General features: G+C 47.4%; 1 pseudogene across 1 annotated transcript in view; it reads right to left on the reverse strand.

Annotated features, from left to right (window-relative positions):
* Window positions 1-3381: 3381 nt before the first annotated feature.
* LOC146857921 (ADP-ribosylhydrolase ARH1-like) overlaps window positions 3382-18991 on the reverse strand; it is a 131808-nt pseudogene continuing 116198 nt past the window's right edge. The window contains exons 3-4 of the transcript XR_014979968.1: window positions 16099-16459; window positions 3382-3997 (exon numbers count right to left, since the gene is read on the reverse strand). The product of XR_014979968.1 is annotated as an ADP-ribosylhydrolase ARH1-like (transcript). The remainder of the gene's footprint in view (window positions 3998-16098; window positions 16460-18991) is intronic.

Raw genomic sequence — 18991 nt, forward strand, 5'->3', positions numbered from 1 at the left:
TACTTCGCCAGGTTGCATCAGCATTGATAAACTTGGCTTTGTGCCTGGCTCACCTTAAAACTGTACAAGATTTGTTTTGGTCTTGGACATGTATGGGGTATGGTGAATTTTATTTTGATGGCCTTTGTTCACTTTACTAAGAGAACAGTGCTAAAAAACAGTTTCACGCTTAAAAAAACACAATTTCAGACAAATGTTTTAGACAATATATGTGTGTAGTTTTTATGTTTTAGAGACAACCCACATGTGTTAGTTCATTGAATAAATTCACCCAGCATCACGTCACAGGCGTTTTTTTCTGATGCACAAATTAGTTAGGCACGAGTGCCTTGGGATGGCCTAGAATCAAGAGCCTGGGGTGGCTGACCTGCAGTTTGTTTGGTGTTATGCTGTGTCCTCCAGCCCAGATTTAGTGAGAGATATCTCTGCATCCGCTGAAGCGTAGAATCGAGCACCGTCTTGCACAAAGGGGAACATTGCTGTGCATTCCCCAGTGACAACCATTGTATCAGGGTTATGCCAAGACTCTTCCCGGTGCTGTGCTAATAAAAGTCAAGTTCTAGAGTGTTGGCTTTTAACGTACTCCTTTTCATAATCAGACCGGATCTTCCTCTCTTTAAAGCACCTCGGTGACCGAGGGGTTATATTTCCGAAGAATGAACTCGTCTGTGCTGAGCAACGAGTTACATTAGTTATGTGGCCTCTCTCTTTTGCCTGGACAGAGCTAAGTGAAGCCCAAACTTGAGCAAGGTGGTGCAAACACAACAAGCACCTCATGTTTGTTTATTCGTGCAAGAGAGGTGCACTTGACGCTGTCCAATAAGGTATCTTTCGCCAAACGCTGTCATGGTATTTCTACAGCACCAACCTAGCCAAAAGTCAGTGGAGCACTGTGCGTAGTCAAACACGAGCATAACATTAACAAGTGACAGGAGAGGTAGCTGGGTTGTGGACGGTTACTGCATTGTGATGTAGTGTTCACAGGAAATTGACTCATCAGAAATTTCCTATGATGTAGCAGCTTCTGCGCGGTCCAGATGGAAAATATGGGGCTAATCTTCCAGGTTTGGTATTCATAGATTCTGTGTCTGTAAACTCCCTACCAAGATGCTAAGTCTTGCTGCACAAGTAAATAACCAGTAATGTGTTCACCCACATGTGCTTCTCATAAAAGCTCCCTATTTCTCTTTCTCGACCATGTTGCTCCCTTCCCGCCATCCATATTGCTTCCCCCACCTGTGCCTTCTGTGTTGCTTCTGCCCTACCCACCCTCCGTGTTGCTGCATCTCTGTTATGCTTCATTCCCCACCTGCATCCTTCGTGTTGCTTCTCCCCTTATGAGTCCTCTGTGTTACTACCACCCAAAACAAATAATTTTGTGCTAAAAATTTTTATTTACCAATCCAATTTGGATCAGTAAATTAAAAGAAAAACAGAAAAGCCATTGCCAGACCTGTTGTTTTTGCCAATGCTTGTTGGATTTTGCCATGGTGTAAATAAAGCTGTTAGAGATACTCTCTCCGTGGGCGTGATTGTGGGCAATATACAGTGGTAGTAGTGCATTAAAAAAGTATCGGGACTGTGATGCTAGATGCAATGGGGCCGAATGAGTAAACGTGGGGGCGGGGTCAATGGGGTGGATAAAAAAAAAACATTTTGTATCTTTTTTTCAGTTTTTCACCTTCAGGTAATTACATATAAAATAACACACAGCTTAAATGAAAAATAACAAACTGCTTAAATGAAAAATAAATGCAAGTTAAGTTAATCAGTGGGAAACGCACAATTGTACATTATGGAACCTCTATTAGTTAATGCACTGCAGAGGTCTGCATCTGTAACTAGAGAGCCACAGAATTGGAATCCAGTTGGTACAGTGGAGAATAGTAACTTGTGTATGCTTAGTGCTAAGAGATTCCTGTTTGTGACAGAAAGCACTGTGAATATGTGTCATTATTTTACCCACAGTACATGATAGAGTGCAACAAAATGCAAAAAAATGTTTTAAGATAAAAAAAGGGCTTCTAAAATATTGACCTTAGTAATACCCTGACAGTAAGTAGTGCATTTTTTTTATATAACTGTCCTATAAAAGTACACACTTTACAGCTCAGTTGGTTACTCCTTTGAAATAGATCTTTATAAAAAATTTAAAAAAATCTGTGTCAACAGACAGCTTCAAGTGACTCCATCAATTAAAGCCAATACCGGCTTCCATGCACCCTTTATATTTGCAAATTGACCAGTTGTGCACATTTACATTTCTTTCGGGCAGCACGCACCCTGGCAAGAAGGCTTGTTTAGCCATCTGCTCCTCCCTTGATTTCGCAGCACAGGAGAGTCCCTGCCTTACACTGCAGCTGAAGCATTTCTATTGTCGGAATTAACCGTCCCAGTACGGTTGTCTTTTCCCAAAAATTAGGATAACTGTTTTCCTTAAATTGTAAAAGTATGGGAACGTCGTGGCCCTCAGATCCTGCCCAGTTCGACCACTGGCAATATACACTGGTGGCTGCGTCTGGGGCCCTGCAGCAAACATCCAGAAAATCTGTTTTGTTGGCTGTGGTCACACCCCAAATGAGCGGAACGCTCCTATAAATCTTGGTTGTCTGGAGCGCCCCACAGGTAGAGCATGCCCCTCCAGTAGGCATAAATTGTGTGCTGTGTGGCAAGCCAGGAAGCACCCACCCCTGTCCTGTGCATATGTTATGGGTGATCCGGGCTCACCTCACTTAGCACTGTCCTACCAATCGCCACCATTTCCTCTTGCCTCAACGTGGCAGGCTACAGGCATGGTATGTGGCCTAGTGGGGCCCAGTCTCCAAGTCCATCCATATAACTGTGTCAGTGGGGCCACCGCTTCTCCAGTACGCTCCACCACAAGCGGCGTTGTCCCTCTCTCTGCACACCCATCGAGCAGGCCCTTCCCTGGTCCTCAGCCTTCCACCCTAAGTGGGAAATCCACCACTATCTGGAACTCAGGAGTCTGTCGCTATGGGGTTGAGGGGAGGAGGATGGTGGTGCAGCACCTCCCGCCTCTTCAGTCAGGGCCTCAATTCAGCAGCCGGGTGAGACAACTTTCCCCATGCCGCCCGCACTGCCCATGGCCCCCAAGCCACTGCGACTCTCTCCGGGGGTGCCGGTTGCGGGCTGAGCACTACGGCTGGAGCAGGTCCCCAGGCTATGTTAGCATCTGCAGAGGCAGCGATCTGTCTATGAGCTTCTTCCAATTCTGGGACCCTCAGTGGCTCGATAGTCAGCTCCCTTTTGCGGGCGGGGAATAGTTGTGCATGCCTTTTGCGCACACATTTGGCGAGAGAATGGGAAGGCGTGTCACGCCCCTAAAATAACTTTCTTTAAGAACTCAAAAACAAAATGTTAAAATCAGTCAGTTTATTGAAGTAATCTTTATGATGCAAAGTAGCAGAGAAAATGATAACGAGCAGCAGATTAAAAAAAAAAAGAAAAAAAAATCCGATTGGCCGCACTCTGCTAGTCCTATCAGCGGATTTGCCTGTAATTTGCTAGAAATCAGTCTCAAAAAGGCACCGGGTTGTTTAAAAGTTGCCGATTCTGAGAACAGCATCTGTTAGAAATCATTGTTCTGGCTCATACCATCCTCCTCTTAACGGAGCTTATACAAGGCCTGTCCCATTGCTTCCAGCCTCTCCCGATATTCCAGGTTCTTGTAATTGGCAGGGCTCACTCCTTTGAAGCCATACATGGCTCCCCACCAGCAGGCACGTCACTGTCACCACCATGGAAAAATGCGCGGTCTGCGAGCTCTTTCCATGAATCGCCCGCACCTAAGATGGCGTCGTATGCGATCATGGGAGCGTCATGACCGCTGCTCCCGCCCCAGCCGCTGTAGCTGACCGACGTGTAGAAGTCGTCTCGCTCCGCAACACCATAGGCCTCCGGGAACACAGCAGGGCTCGTGCCATCAAGGAGATCTCTGTTCCTCAGGTAGTCTTTCCACTGATTTTCAAAGTAGGACCTGTGAAGAGAAAAAATAAAGGTGCAAATGTTAGCCTCAGTCGTGGTCAGCGCAAATTATTCTGTAAAGTCATAATAATGTATTCAAAACATTATTGATTGAAGCCCAAGTTGATGTTTGGCCTTATTTGTTAAAAAAAAAGACGTATGGTATGTGTTTGCTTAATTTATATGTGCTTCATTTGAGAGTTCTGATGCTTTCTACAGTGTGCGCCCTTATTTCTAATAGAGTTTGCGAACTGCTTTTCATGAATCTTTGCTCAATTGTAGGCTTCATTTCTTACATTAATCAGTACTCCCTTTTTGGTTGTAATATTTCAGGGTACTGTCTAGTGCCTCTTATTGCATGTTTTATATATGTACACTATTTTACAGTCTTAATTTCTGCATTCAATAACTTTTTTTCTTTCTTACATTAAATCCATACACTTATATTTTAGTTACCCGTGGCATTATTGATTAATATTGATTGTGTTCTGGTACTGGGTGCTTTATTCATGTTTTTCTTGCCTAGTTCTGCATGTTTCATTTGTGGTTCATGACACTATAGCTGCATTCTTTGTATCCTGTCGTATTTTTATGTGTACTAGTATTTGTACTAATCCAGTGTGCTTTACGTTTTCTTTTAATTATTTAATGGATATTACTACAATTCTCCATTTAGTGCTAGTTTCTGCACTATTTACCTGCTGTGATGCTCAATGTCCACTTTCTTACTTTCTTTTAGAGTTCTCTATCTGCTATGCTATTCTTAATGCTGTTTTTCCATTCTTGCTATTTCGTTGAGCTTTGTACTGTTATTTATTGCTGTGTCTCTGTGGTGTCGGTTGTTACTATTCCTAGCACTGTATGCTGTATGTTGAATACCGTAAACTTGTTTTTCAACAGCTGGACACATCAACCAAGAGCCACTAACTGCAGTCCTGTAAGAGAGTATATGAGCTATGCAGAATGGGTTGTTAAGTATCTCTATACACATGATCACCAAGAACCATTACTCTTGCAAATCCTTAAACCCCATTTCACGTGCTCTATTATTTTTTCTTTTGCGTTCTCTTTCTCAATTGCTTTCAGCGTGTTCCTATCAAATGTTTCTGAGCTATGTGTCTACCATTTTTCACAGAGTTTATCAAGCCCCATTTTTTGCTGTATATTGTTCTACTTCTGCATCACAAAAAGATCTCAACTGCTGCATCACATGGTAAGCCCAGGCAAGATCCAACTGAATGTAGGTAGAGACGGTGAACCTCTACTCCTTGAATATCCGAGTACTAACTGTTGCTTAGCCACAGTTTGGTACATACCGATACCTTCTCTCCTGGATGTCACAGCCCTCCTACTACTTTACGATTGCTCTTACCTTCTCTATACATTGTCTTCAACACCTTACATTTAGTTTCCTCTCTATGACCTTGATTGCTTCCAATGTTACTTCCTTCTCTGACCTTCTGTACTCCTCCGCTGATACCTTCTATTACCGCTTCAGCTTGCTTTGACTATACAAATAACTATTTGGAGTTAAGCATAGCAAATACATATTTACTCTGATGTCGTGGTAGGAGATGTGGGGGATGCAACATTTTTGTAGGCCAATATTGTTGACCTCAATACAGTTATGTTGTTATGTTATGTTAATATAATTTATAATGTGCATGATTCACCCCAGAAGGTGTATCTCAGTGCAGCAGGGCGCCATAGGGAAGCAGTATTAGTATCTGAAAAGTTCAGTTTTGAGAAGGTTTCTAAATGGAAAGTGGTCCATATACTTCTGCAGTTGGGAGGGTTGCTGATTCCGATATAAGAGGACCAGATAAGAGAAAGATTTCCCCCCAGAGTGTGTTTTCCTAATGCAGGGCATAGTGAGAAAAGATTTCACCCTGGAGCGCAAAGGTTTGCTTGGCAGGTACGGAATAAGTTTCTGTGTCAGATATCTGGCTTCTCTGCCGTTCAATGATTTGTGCACTATGCAACAGATCTTGAAAGTAATTCTCTTGCGTATGGGAAAACAGTGGCATGAGTGTAAGAGGGGGAGAGCGGCAGTTCTGACTAGCATATTCTGAATGAGGCGAGCCACTGTGTTTTGGACAACTTAGAGTTTGTTTAGTAGAGACTCACTAGTGGCGGCCAAAAGTACAAGTTACTTACCTTCGGTAACAATGTATCTGGTAGAGACGATTCTAGTCGCAGATTCCTTAACGTAGAATTTTCCCCAGGCGTGAGACTGGACCTGGAAAACTTTCTTGCCCAGCATCTCTGTGCGCTGGGGGGCGGTACCATGCGACTACGCCCGACGTCCTCCGTGGGCGTGATGTCAGCGAGGTCACATAAGCCACACACCGGCGCACTGATGTCCGTTTGCTTCGGAGAACTTTTCCGCGCCACAACGCGGAGCCATCACAACAAAACTGAGGAGTGTATGGGAACAGTGTGCGAAAAAAACAGAGAAACAAAATAGAGAGAAACAAAAGGTGAGAAACATCACCAGGTGGCACCAAGGCACCAGAAGGCGACAGAGCAGGAAAAGAGCAGAGCACCATTCTGAGGAACAACTGGGCAAGCCAAGGCAAAAGCACCAGGTGGCAGTAAAGCACCAGAAGGCTAGAGCAGCGAAGCCATAACAAGAAAAGTGCAAAACACCACTCCGTGGAACCACCGTGCAAGCCAAGGCAAGAGCCCTCCTGGAGGCACACGCATGTGAAAACACCGTGAGAGAAAGAGAGAGAGAGAGAGAGAGAGAGAGCCTGCAACCACAACCACAAGGGGAAGGGCCACAAGCCCGGAACAGAGGAGCAACAGCAATCCAGCCCCAGACTATACCGCCAAGGATGGCCATAGCCCCTGAAAGGAGTAGGAGGTCAAAGGACAGGTAAACTATCCGCAGACTACAGTGCCAAGGAGGCCCATAACCTCTGATAAGAGCGGGAAGTCAAAGGACAGGTAGAAGAACCCCTAACGAGGAAGACCGGTTGGGGAGCAGAAACCCTAACAACAGAGGAAAGGAGCGAAAGGAGGCCCTCACGCTGGAGAGAGACCAGCTGGAGGGATGCCTGACCGGAAGAAAACAAAGAGGACACCCTCAGAAGACAAGTCACTCAGAGGGAGGCGACTGCAGAAACCCAAGCGGAGGGTCCTCGCAGAACGGAGAGGAAGGGCGGGTCGTGAAGGAATCTGCGGCTAGAATCAGCTCTACCAGATACATCATTACTGCAGGTAAGTAACTTGTACATCTGATAGAGACTACTAGCCGCAGATTCCTTAACGTACAATAGATACCCTAGCCATACCCAGAAGGGAGGAGGGCCTGCAAGAGAGCCTCCCCACCAGAAGAGACACAGGGCCCCAGCAGGGGACATGTCACAGGGATAAGAAGGGAAAGGCCAGGAAAACTTAAGCCCAACCAAGGGAGAACTGCCCAACACCCCGGAGAGGCAGACAGCGCCCGAAACCCTCAAGGAACACAAGGACTACCTCAACCCCAGGAAGAAGAGGCAGAACCGGAGGCAGGGCCCACCTGAAGAAAACACATACACAGTGACAGAAGAGCAGCACACACCCCCAGCCGCAAACAGCAGACAAGGCAGGGACAGCCGCACCGCCAAAAGTGCAGACGGAAGAAAGGCACAAGAGAATATAGCAACAGCCACAACAGCGTAGCAGAACAAACAGGTCCGCACTAGCATGCACAGCCAGCAGCAGAAAACAACACAGAACGGGGCACCCAGGACAAGCTGGATGCCGGCCGAAGGCAGAGACCAGACAGGGCTAAGAAGGGCCCGGACATGCCCCAAGGGAGGGGCCACCACACCGACCCACGAATGAAGAGGAACCAGGCAGAAAGAAAGAAAGAAAGACGGGGGACGAACCAAGCCGTCCACCCGAACACAAAAACCGGGGAAACCAGTCCCCCCCCCCCCGGAACACCAGACAGAGGACCAAGGCGTACAGAAGCGCAACCGCTACAACGCAATGCCGCAGACAGCAGGCCGGACGAGGCCAGCGACACAGCGATCCAGGAGAAGGACGGACCGGGGCGCAACGCAAGCCACTCCGAAACCATCAGCAAGAAGATCGCACTAGCGACATACTGTGACGCCACGGAGAGCAGAAGGCCGAAGGACGACCACACCTCCCCAGCACACGAGAAAGCTATATAATAGCTACCATTACCCCACATAGAGCAGGTTACTTCCCAGAATATGGGAATCCTCTTAGGAAAAAGTTTCCGCAGCAGAGGACAAACAGAAAGACCTGCGGAGAAAACCGCAGACGGCTTGCCAATCAGCCAATAAAGAAGACACAGAAGGCCTAATTTCAGGGCCTACACGGATTACCAACAGCCAAAACCACAAGTCAAAAAAGGGCTGGACCAGCAACCGACAGCACCAAAGTCCTAACAAAAGGACCTGAAGGCACAACAACCGCACAGAACACACAACCGGGGCTACTCGCTACAAGGCCCCAGGAAAACAACGGAAGATCACCTCCTTAAACACAGACCGATTTACAGGTCACTGAGGGGGAGGAGGACGAGGAGGAGGGGGAGGACGAAGCCCCGCAAGAAACCTCCGAATGGCAGAATCCGCAGGGGTGTGGAACAAAAGAGTGCCATCAAAGGGAAGGGCCACCAGCCGTTCCCTAACGTTCTCCGGGAACACACTATCCCGGAGCCAGGCATGTTGACGAAAGGCCACAGAAGAAGCCATGGTACGACCAAGCACCTCTGAAATGTCCAGAGCCGAGCGAAGAATAAATGCCGCCAGCTCCCGGCCATCCAACACATGGTGTCTCAGATCAACACAGGCACTCTCCTGAGAAGCGGCAGACAGAAGGGACTCCGTCGAATCCCACAAGCAAGAAGTGGCCCTAGCCAATACACAAAGAGTGTTAAGGGCCCGCAAAGCCGCAATTGTGGAGGCGAAGATATTGCACCCCCAGGAAACTAACCAGCGGGCCTCCCGTGACGGGGGAGACAACACCGATGGCAGGGAGTGAAAGGCAGTCTGTAAAAGAGGGCCCCTGGTAGAGGGGTGGAGGGAAAGACAGACAGTATCATGCGGCGCAGGACGGTGGCAGTGCAGAAGTTGCTGGGGCACTGGGTCCCCCGTGGCGGGCTGCCCCCAAACCCCCAAAAGAGAAGTGTGGAGCAAAGCCTCGAAGGGAAGAAGCAGCTCCCGACCACCAGAACCCTGATGGAGGACCTCCAGAAGATGATCCGTGGGGAAATGGGCAGCTGAATCGTCCATGCGCAAGATTGCTGCGGCCGTGGAAACAGCCAGAGCGAAGGCAGCACTCGCCTCCGCAGGGCCCCACGGCGGGAAAAGCAGTTTCTCTGTGGGCGACCGCTGCAAGCTAAGGCGACCGTCCCCCAATCTAGCTGGAGGAAGAAAAGGCCAAGCCCGGAAAGGTGGAATGGGGACCGAGGAATGGGGAACCTGAGGCGCCTCTGGCAAAGACTGCCGGCGTGGTGACGGCGAAGAGCCGTCCTTAGAAGACGCCAGGGAAAAAGCCACAACGCCGCGACCCGTCTCCGGAGGAGATGAAACCAACAACTGCCGACCCTCTGGAGAAGAGGGGGCGTCCGAAGACGAATCAAGGACCCGATGCCGGCCCGGCGCCGTAGAGTCCGCGACTGGCGTCAGATCAACGTCGACTGTCGCCGAAGGAGACGCCGGAAAGACCTCCGCCACAACGCGCGGCACAGGAGACCTAGGTTGGGTCAGAGCCGGGCGGCAAAGGAATGGCGCCGAAAAGGCGTCGACTCGACCTCCGACGAGGCAGCTGCCTGCGTGGAGGGATGAGGGGTGCCCGGGGACATGCCCGACAACTAGCCGGCTCCTGCGGCGCCGCCAGGACCAGCAGCCGCCGGCGCCTGAGCAGCGTCACCTCGGTCTCGGACAAGGCCGCCGCCTGCCCTGAGGACCAAGGGGGACTCGAGGACATGCCCCGAGCCCCGGCAACCTCCTGTGACACCACAGGGACCCTCGTGGGGGTTTGTGGCGAGGCAGAGATGCCGTAGTCCGAAGGAAGGAACCCCAAAGGGCCGCACCCGATGGCACCACATCCTCTGAACCTGGATCCGAGCCTGTCAGCGCCGGAGCCACCGGTGACGCCGCAGAAGTTACCGCACACGGCAAGGGATCCGCAGATGTCCCAGAAAGAGAAGATGGAGTAGGAAGAGCCAACGAGGCCTGCAAGGTCGCCGCATAGGCCTTTATCTGGGCTCTGGTCACCCCCGCGCCGGGGAACGGCGGATAGGGTGGCGAAGCGCGGGGCCGCACCACCCGCCGAGAATCCACACCCCCAACAGGCCGGGGACCGGGCCTCAGGGACAAACTGCGACACTTACCAACAGGTGAGCGACGCCCGTGTGGTCTGGGAGAGGGACGATGCCGGAGATGGAAGTGGCGGGTCTTGAAGCCTTCAGCGGGGGGCGACCGTGGCGACACCGCCGACCTGGACATGCGCGCCGAAAGGAGTTTCATCCGGTGCTCCCGCCGGGACTTTGGCTTCATCTGCTGACACGCCTCGCAGTCTGTGGAGTCGTGGTGCTCACCCAAACACCACATGCAGATGGGGTGAGGATCCGTCGCCGACATCTGGCGCGCGCAAGACGAGCACGTCTTAAAGCCCGAAGGCATTTGCACACTGTTCACAACAAAATCGGAAAAAGAAGGCCTGAAACAGGCCAGGACAAGATCCGGATCCGTGTTGCACGCGGAAAAGAAGAAAACTGACGTCAGCGCGCCGGGGTGGGGGTTATGTGGGGCGGAGAACGTGGGGCAGAGTCGTGTGGTACTGCCTCCCAGTGCGCAGAGATGCTGGGTAAGAAAGTTTTCCAGGTCCATTCTCACGCCTGGGGATAATTCTACGTTAAGGAATCTGCGGATCAGTTAGTGCATGTTAAAGCACAATTTCCACAGAAAGGGCCCAATTCCCAGAACTAACTTAAGACAAACCCTAAACTTACTACAATTTTGGTATTCACAGAAGGCACTTACTCATTTTGGTAGTCAGAGACGGTACTTACTCATTTCGGAATTCACAGAAGTTAGGAGTCCTAACTTTAGGACTCCTAAATGCCTTCTGTGAATACCGAAAGTCTTAAAATTAGGATTTTTCTCAGTTTAGTAGTAGTAAAGTTAGGAGTCCTAACTTTAGGACTCCTAAACTGGGAAAAATCCTAATTTTAAGACTTTCGGTATTCACAGAAGGCATTTAGGAGTCCTAATGTTAGGACTCCTAACTTCTGTGAATACCGAAGTGAGTAAGTGTCTTCTGTGAATACCAAAATGAGTAAGTGCCTTCTGTGAATACGAAAATGGTAGTAAGTTTACGATTTTGTCTTAAGTTAGTTCTGTGAATCGGGCCCAAAGTTCGTAGGCTCAGAAATGGCACTCATAAAATGTGCTACAGGTGCCCCGATATATCAGAAAGTACCTCCATTGTACCAGTGACCAGCATTTTGTCATGTGTGCCCCTATTTGTCATGCCTGCCCCTTTTTCCAAAAATCACAAACAATATGCCAATGTTATAATTGTGCAATTAATGCCATAGATAGGTCATGACTGATTCATATGTCAAAAATTACCTCTTGTATGCCAGGGCCAGCATTGTCATCGTGGCCCCTCTTCCATTTGCCACAGTTGTCCTCCCTCATGTCAAGAATTACTTACAGTGTGCTAGCACAACCATTTTTCCATAGGTGCCCCCTATACCAAAATGCAAGTATGGCAGCGCCAGCATTTTTCCATTGGTGTCCCATACATATACCAAGAGTTATATACTGTGTGCCAGTACTAGTACCATGGATTCCCATTATACCAAAAATTGCCTTCAGTACATCAGTGCCAATATTTTGTCTAAAATGGCTCCTATTCTAAGATTTGCCTCCAGTATGCCAACACCAGTATTTTGCCGTGAGTTCTTTGATAAGCCAAAAGTTACATTCAGTATGTCAGGTACAACAGTAAACTTGCAAGCATAACACCACATTCTCACTCACACTCACTTACATTCACAAACTCACTCTCATTCATTCTCACTCTCTCTTGAACTCATTCTTTCACTTATAACTCACCCCCACTCATAGACTCTCACTCATTCTTACTCCGATCACTCATACTTAGTCACTTGCACTTCATATTACTCTCCCTCATTGTCACTCACTCTCACTTATTCTCATGCTGTGAAATACATTTTCCCACTCTCACCCACATTCACTCTTCTCTCAATAGTAGCTTCTCACTCACACTCAATTGCACTCACTCTCACTTACTCTCACTCACTCTTCTCATTCAGTTACACTAATTCACTCATACTCTCTAACACTCTCACTCATTCTTATTAATTTTCACTCAGCCGCTCAGTCACTTTTATGCTCACTCATTCTCACTCACCCTTACTCACTTACTGACAACCAACCTCACTGATTCTCACTCACTACCAGTCACTGACTCTCACGTATGCTCACAATACCAAAACACATATACATACTGTCTCTCACACACAATTTCACAAACATGCACACACTCAAAACACATTTAAAAGGAAAATGTTACTTACCCAGTAAGCATCTGTTGGGGCATGTAGTGCTGTAGATTCACATGGTTAGCATAATCCTGCCATTTAGTGTTGGGCTCAGATATGTCAAAGTTATTTTATTTCTAAGAAAGTCTTTTGAGTCACAAGGTATAGTGACTCCTCCTCTTGCTTGTAATATCCATGGCTGCATTTTAGACTGTTTTCCTCAAGGAGGGTGAGGATGGAGTGTGAAGGATAGTGAAGTATATTGAGATGACCATGTGAAAGGAATGTAATATATAAGTAACTCAAACCACCAGAGGTTTCCGGGAAGGAGGGTGGGCGCATGTGAATGTACAGTACTACATGCCACAAACAGATGCTTACTGGATAATTACAATTTTCAGTTCGAGGGATATGCAGCTGTAGATATACATGCTTAGCATTGAATGTAAAGCAGTTCTCCTTCATAAGCGGAGGCTAACATGTGTGGGTTGCAGTTGTTTGAAATAGGGTATTTAGAACCGCTTGAACCACATTAGCTTGGCCTTGATAACACAATATTAAGATTCCAAGTGGGAGATGCTGGTATCCTAGGAGGAATTACTCTTTTGTGACCCTATAAGAAGGCATTAAGAACTGGAATCCTGAATAGAGAAGTGTTCTGCCTGTTTTGGAGATATGCGGCTACTGCGACTAGGTGTAGCCATATAGATGTAAAAGCGAACCCAGAGGTATGTAATAGAAACAAATAACAGACAATGTCCTGAACTTTGCCCTTAGAGGATCAATGTGTTTAGAATGGCAATGAATAAATGATTTCCACTTTGCAGCATTTCAGGCCCTCGGAGAATATCCATACGCGGTTGTGGTAGATCTACATAACCAAACACTAGGATTTCAGTAGCCAGATCGCAAGGTTGAGGGACATGGGGTAAGGGTGTCTGACTTCTCTATGGTTGTGCTTTAGAAAGTCCTGCTGGTTGGGCAGCACTTGGTAGGGAACTACTGATAGTTCTAGAAGTGTGGTGAACCATGGTTGTTGTACCCATGTGGGAGCCACCAGAAAAAGGGTGAGAGATGTCTGCCAAAGTTTGTGAACCACAATCGGAAGCAGTGGGAGAGGTGGAAAAGCGTAAGCAAATATCCCTGACCAACTCATCCATAGTGTGTTGCCCCTGGCATGTGGGTGTGGGAACCTGGAGGAGAGGTTTAGGCATTTGGCATTTTCAGCTGTGGCAAAAAGGTCTGTGTGGGTGACCCCCAATGCTGGAAGAATGGGAGGTGGACTTCCAGGTTGAGTTCCCACTCACAGATTTGTTGGCGCCTCCTGCTGAGGAGATCTGCAAAGTCGTTGTCCACTCCCAGGAGGTACTCCGCTAACAGGTGAATGTTGTATCGGACAGCCCATCTCCATATTTTCTGGGCTAAATGAGAGAGCTGAGAGGACCTGGTTCCCCCCTGTTCTTGCAGATAATACATGGCAGTCATGTTGTCTCTTTAAATCAGGACTACCTTGCCAATGAGGTAAAGAATGAAGGCTTTGAGTGCCAGATGAACAGCTAGCAACTCTAAATGACTGATATGGGGAAGGATTTGGCTGATATTCCAATACCCTTGAACAGCTAGCTCTTGGGAATGCGCCCCAGCCCGTGAGGGAGGTATCCGTTGTTATGGTGCTCTGCGGAACTGGGCCGAGAAAAGTTTGTCCTTTTGGGAGATTGTTAGTATTCAACCACTGCAGACTGGCAAGCTTGACGACTCACCAAGCTTCCAATTGACCCTCCGCTTGAGTTCATTGCAGCACTAAGCAGTCTTGCAACTGACACATTTTGAGTCTGGCATGAGGTACTATGGCTATGCATGAAGCCATGGTGCCGAGAAGACACATACTGTTCTCACTGCTACTTGCTGATGAGGCTGAAACTGGGGAATGCGCGTCTGGAAGGACTGCATTCGGGAAGCATTGGGGTAAGCTATCTCCTGCTGTGACTTGAGGAGGACTCCTAGGTAAGGCTGTTTTTGAAGGGGTTGGAGGTGGGATTTGACTGCATTGATACTGAAACTCAGTTGACGAAGCAAGTTTACGGGGGCTTGTGTGTGTTGAAAACACTTTTGACGAGTTGTGCTCTTGATGAGCCAGTCGTCTAAATATGGGAAAACGTGTATATTTTGTCTGCGCGGGCGAGCGGCTACTACCGTGAGACAGTTGGTGAAAATCCTGGGGGCTGTAGTGACCCAGAATGGAAACACTTTGTAGTGGAAGTGTTGGCCATTCAATACGAACCTGAGTTATTGGTGATGCACCCGGTGAATTAGAATGTGGAAGTAGGCGCCCTTCAGGTTGAGTGCAGCCACGAAGTTGCCTTTTGAAGTAGCAGAATTACATCCTGAAGAGGTCTGAGGTCCATTATTGGTCTTAAGGACCCATCCTCTTTGTGAATAAAGTAGTAGAGTGAATAGATTCCTGTGCCTTGCTGTTGTAATGGCACAGGTTCTATGGTCCCTTTTTTTAACAGATCTTGAAATTCCTCCCTGAGCAACTATTGATGGTCTGTTGAGAGTTTGTGTTTTCGAGGTGGAATATTTGTAGTTGTGGAAGTGAACACCAGACAATAACCATGTTGAATAATATTGCGCGAGGTGGGAAAGAACCCTTATAGTCATTCCCCGACAGGTGCTGTGTGATCGGGGCGAAGGTTGGTAAGTCAAGGTTTGGTGGTGGTGAAGGAAGGTTTATTGAAACAGCCCTTACCTCTACCTCTGGAATTATTGCCCTTGTAGTATTCCCTTGGGTAGAAAGTTTGGGCGTGTGTTTTTTGGAAGGTGGTTGAGATCTCAGGGAGGTAGTTTTGGATTCTCCACGATGAGAGGAGTGGCAAAAGGGCCACATTGCGATGGTGTTTGCAATACCCCCATGGCTTTACCCATCTAATTATCCTTTTCTTTTTTTTTCTTGAAGGAAGTCCCGTTGAGGCCCAAAAAGGTGTTCCCCATCAAAGGAAAGAACCAACAGAATTTGTTCAACCCCAGGTTTAAAACCTAAGACTCGTAGCCAGGTATGTCTCCGAAGGAGGATACTAGAGTTTAGGCCTCTAGCTGCGGCGTCTGCATCGAGGGCACAGCGAATCATGGTGTTTAAAATTAACTCCAAGGCAATTTGAGACGCCCTCAGGGAGATGTTGGAGGATGTCCTCCACCTCGTCCCAGTGAGCCCTGTCGTGTGTTTTTCATTTTTAGCACCATTAACATATCCGAGTGCTCTTGTTTATGTTGCTGCCCTAGAAACCTTATCCTAGGAGTAAAAAGGGCACTGTCAGGGGTTACAAGGTGCAAGCAAGGGGTCGCAATAGCAACCCCAATAGTTTCTAAATAAAGTCGATGAATGAACCTCAAAGTAATTGGGGGCATATACTATATAAAATATTGTTATAATACATTACATTTATGTGCTACCCCCCAATTAAACAACTTTTTACCAATTCTATTGGTGCCAATAGCTGGTAGGGAAGTGGCTGTTTGGGAGGTCGGATCTGCAGGCAGCAAACAGCATAACACACAAAAGACTAAGAAACGCTTACCAGGATTCCAGATTCTCTGAGACACAGTGGTTGGCGTCTGTGATATACTTCTTAGCCACTGGCAGTACATCCATCAACCCCTTGCCCCATTCTTGTGGGGGTTTGCCGTTTACAGCATAGCTGGTGAACAGTGCAGAAGCCAGGGATCCCAAGTAGCCAGTAGGGTGGTGATGAGTCATACGTCCACTTTCTATGCTGACTTTGATCAGGAGCTGCTGCCGCTCGGGGCGTGGGAATCGCAGCCCAATGCACATAGCTCTCATCGCTGCCCCACACCCTCCTTCCCTCTTGTTAAATGGAATCTTCCAGCCCTCTGGGACATCTGGCTTCAGGATCAGAGCATTGCTTATACATGTGGGACCTGGTACAAAAACATAATGACAGGAGTCATACATCAACTATTGTTCCAGCGTAGGGTTGTGTTAATCTAAACACCTAGCCAATCCCGCTTTGTTAAATCATATTTCATTTTTAAGAAAGAAAATTCAAAGGATCATTTAAATGCAAGCACTGTCATAAATCCCTGTTTCTACCATCCAGTTAGTGAGGTGCAAAATAAACAGAGTTTATTTAAATATGTATTGCTATGGAGCCACATTAACAAAACAGCTCTGGGAGCACAACTGCAGTTCTTTCCTATTTCTGTGCATCTAAGGCAGTTTTGTCCTATGGAGGGTGATCGAAGTTTCTTCTGCTCTTTCTGTTAGAGTCAATGCACGGATGCAACATTAGAGCCAAGGAAATGTACTATGGATGTGCTTCTATGAAACCGATATTAGCATAAAGGCCCTTGGGGACACATTGAAAGGTCTATGATTACGTGTAGTGGGCAAATTCATAGCGTCCCAGAACCCTGTTCAGGGAGGAGCCTATTGCAAGCCCACCAGGGATGCCCAGTGGATGAGGTTTACTGGTCTCCTTCCAAAGAGTGCACTAAGAGTGCCCTTGAGAATATGACCAAAGATGCCTCTTTTAATCCAGTGGCAGACACGGCAAAGCTCAATTGGGGGTGGTGGGGGAGGGGTGGAGGGGTGAGAGGATGGGGGGGAGTACGGGCGATTTGGGAAATAATGATAATAAAAAAAACATACCTGACCTGCCACGGACGCTGCCGGCCGCCTTGGTGATCCTCTTCTGTCCTGCTCCTGATGGTGCCCCAACAGTCCCCGGGACACCAGCACAGGCTCCCCACCTAATCCCAGCGCTGCTCTCAATAGCATGAGAGCAGTGCCATTGGTCTGAGTGGCCTAGTTTGGAGGTTCACTGTTTAGTGAGTTTATTGGACTGAGCTACGTTTAGGGTTGTTTGGGCCTTAGGTAAATGTTTATATTAGGAGCTGCAATGTGACTGGTGCCGGTGATGTTACATTATGATCTTCAATAAGTCTGACAGTTTTGCCTGCAATTGTGGCAGTTGCTGGGATGCTAGAAAGAGAACAAGTGGCGCAGGGATACTGAAACTTATTCGGTTCCAGTAGTTGCCCCAGACCTCAGAGATTCTCTAGATATGCTTTTGAAAGACAAAGCGGGGCCCTCCTCAACCTACTCAGGCGGGGACAACTAGGCTGCCATACTCATGACCGGACATTGTAGCGTCTTCTATTCTCGACCTCAAATCTGGGGAACCGTGTTCAAGTCATGGCAGGGACGCTCAACATCCTGTGATTCTGGGCAAATCACTTAAACTCCCCGTGCCTAACAAAAAAAAAAAAGAAAGTGTCCTCATGTAACGCAACTGGTGCTCATGTAAAGTGCTCCGATACCCGATATTTTGGGTCAAGTTCGCGCTATATAAATCTTTGAGAATTTTTCAGATTTGAGGTTTGACCCTATGATGAAAGGTTCAGAGATGAATTGCCCAGCGTATTTATGGTACTGCTGGATGATTGTCTCACTTATTTGAGAGGTAGGACAATGTGACTGCGGAGAGGGGATCAAGGGTGTCCATGAAGTTACCAGGGTATACCGGTGGATGGGCAACGTTTATGTGTCTACTGTAGGTCCAGGAAGGATGGATTTGTGTCAGATTTGAGGATATCCACAGAGGCTACATTTACTTACAAAGATACTGAATGTAAATCACATAGTGATTGTCCTGAAAACCATATATGGATCCAGCCTTCTTCAACCAACAATGAACACCCATCAGACTAAGGTGTCCTCCAAGGCACAATGGCTCCAAACCTTGATGGGAAGTAATGCTGCTTGGAATTCAATTACCATTAGTCTCAGTCCACGGGCAACTAAGTGTTTATTGTTTGAGAAGGGCAGTTCATTTATCCCTTTTATGGCAATAAGGTGTACTACACTTACTGTTTGCTCGAATAGGCCAATATAGCTTAATAAAATGTCTGTCTTTAAGACCCTTTCCAGCTCCAGGAGTTGTAAAATAGTATGCATATTTGTGGTCTTTCAATAGCACAGAGACATACATTATTTCTTACAACTTACATTCCAAATTGGTTAAAAGACATATTTATTGGGAGTTTAAGTAAATGCTATGTCTCCTTTGGTCATTTTAGAGCCCTGACAGAAGAACAGAAGTATACAGTACGTGGGTTAGAGTCCAGGTGGATGGGTGAGTAACCTTCTCTAGACTCTTCGATTGCAGACTCTGCCTGGTGTTCAGTTTTGCTAAAGACGTGTCTGAATAGTTGAGGAGCTTTCCGAACTTGCAATTGGGTCTGGATTACAAGTTCAGACGGGGGGCATTACTGAGTCTAGGTCCTTGTATGCCCAGGCATGCGTCTCAAGGTTTCATTCTCTTCAACCACTGTTGGTAAATCCAAATAATGGATTCGAGTAAAGGGCTCTGGTAGGAGCATAATGGGGAACCAGTTTCTGCAGGCATACTGGTCCTTCTCCGAAGTATGGTTTATGGAATTACACAGATA

This window comes from Triturus cristatus, chromosome 3_2, assembly GCF_964204655.1.
Source record: "Triturus cristatus chromosome 3_2, aTriCri1.1, whole genome shotgun sequence".
Lineage (NCBI taxonomy): Eukaryota > Metazoa > Chordata > Amphibia > Caudata > Salamandridae > Triturus > Triturus cristatus.